The sequence below is a fragment of the Arachis hypogaea genome, chromosome 9, assembly GCF_003086295.3.
Source record: "Arachis hypogaea cultivar Tifrunner chromosome 9, arahy.Tifrunner.gnm2.J5K5, whole genome shotgun sequence".
Taxonomy (NCBI): domain Eukaryota; kingdom Viridiplantae; phylum Streptophyta; class Magnoliopsida; order Fabales; family Fabaceae; genus Arachis; species Arachis hypogaea.
Window position 1 is genome coordinate 22,335,038 of NC_092044.1, and position 1,443 is coordinate 22,336,480.

At 35.6% G+C, this 1,443-nt stretch overlaps 1 non-coding gene across 1 annotated transcript; it reads left to right on the plus strand.

The window, feature by feature from the left end:
* Positions 1–338: 338 nt before the first annotated feature.
* LOC112713239 (small nucleolar RNA R71) lies at positions 339–442 on the plus strand. Its single transcript, XR_003158213.1, has one exon. It is a non-coding gene; the product is annotated as a small nucleolar RNA R71 (small nucleolar RNA).
* Positions 443–1,443: the final 1,001 nt, after the last annotated feature.

Consider the following 1,443-nt stretch of genomic DNA (forward strand, 5'->3'; position numbering starts at 1 on the left):
CAGAAGCTACCTCTCTAGTACTGTTGGATGCATGTTGCAATCCATTCAGATTTTGAGAGATCATGTTGACCTGTTGAGTCAACACTTTGTTCTGAGCCAGTATGGCATTCAGAGCATCAATTTCAAGAACTCCCTTCTTCTGAGGGACCCCATTATTCATGGAATTCCTCTCAGAGGTATACATGAACTGGTTGTTTGCAACCATGTCAATGAGTTCTTGAGCCTCTTCAGGCGTTTTCTTCAGGTGAATAGATCCACCTGCAGAATGGTCCAGTGACATTTTCGAAAATTCAGAGAGACCATAATAGAATATATCTAATAGGGTCCATTCTGAAAACATGTCAGATGGACATCTTTTGGTCAACTGCTTGTATCTTTCCCAAGCTTCATAGAGGGATTCACCATCTTTTTGTTTGAAGGTTTGAACATCCACTCTTAGCTTGCTCAGCTTTTGAGGAGGAAAGAATTTATCCAAGAAGGCAGTGACCAGCTTATCCCAGGAGTCCAGGCTATCCTTAGGTTGTGAATCCAACCATATTCTAGCTCTGTCTCTTACAGCAAAAGGGAAAAGCATGAGTCTGTAGACTTCAGGATTAACTCCATTCGTCTTTACAGTATCACAGACTTGCAAGAATTCAGTTAAAAACTGATAGGGATCTTCAGATGGAAGTCCATAAAACTTGCAGTTTTGTTGCATTAATGCAACTAGTTGAGGCTTAAGCTCAAAGTTATTGGCTCCAATGGCAGGAATGGAGATGCTTCTTCCATCAAACTTGGATGTTGGCTTTGTGAAATCACCAAGCATTCTCCTTACATTATTATTATTATTTTCGGCCATCTCTTCCTCTTGTTCGAAATTTTCTAAAAGGTTGCCTCTGGATTGTTGTAATTTAGCTTCTCTTAATTTTCTCTTCAGAGTCCTTTCAGGTTCTGGATCAGCTTCAACAAGAGTGCTTTATCCTTGTTCCTGCTCATAAGAAAGAGAAGAAAACAGGAAAAGAAAGAGGAATACTCTATGTCACAGTATAGAGATTCCCTTATGTTAGTAGAAGAAGATAGGGGTATAAGGAAGAAGAGGAGGTTCGGATTTGGATGAAGAGAGGTGAAGAGAAGTGTTAGTAATTAAATAATTAAATAGAATAAGAGAAGAGAAAGAAATTTTCGAAAATAATTTGAAAAAGAAGGATGTAATTTCGAAAATTAGAAATAAAATAAGTTTAAAATTAAAATTTAAAACAATTAAAAAGATTTTTTGAAAAAGAGAGGGAGAATTTTCGAAAATTAGAGAGGGATAGGTAGTTAGGTGGTTTGAAAAAGATAAGAAACAAACAAAAAGTTAGTTAATTGATTGAAAAGATTTGAAATCAAATTTTGAAAAAGATAAGAAGATAAGAAGTTAGATAAGATATTTGAAATCAAATTTTGAAAAGATAAAATTTTTGA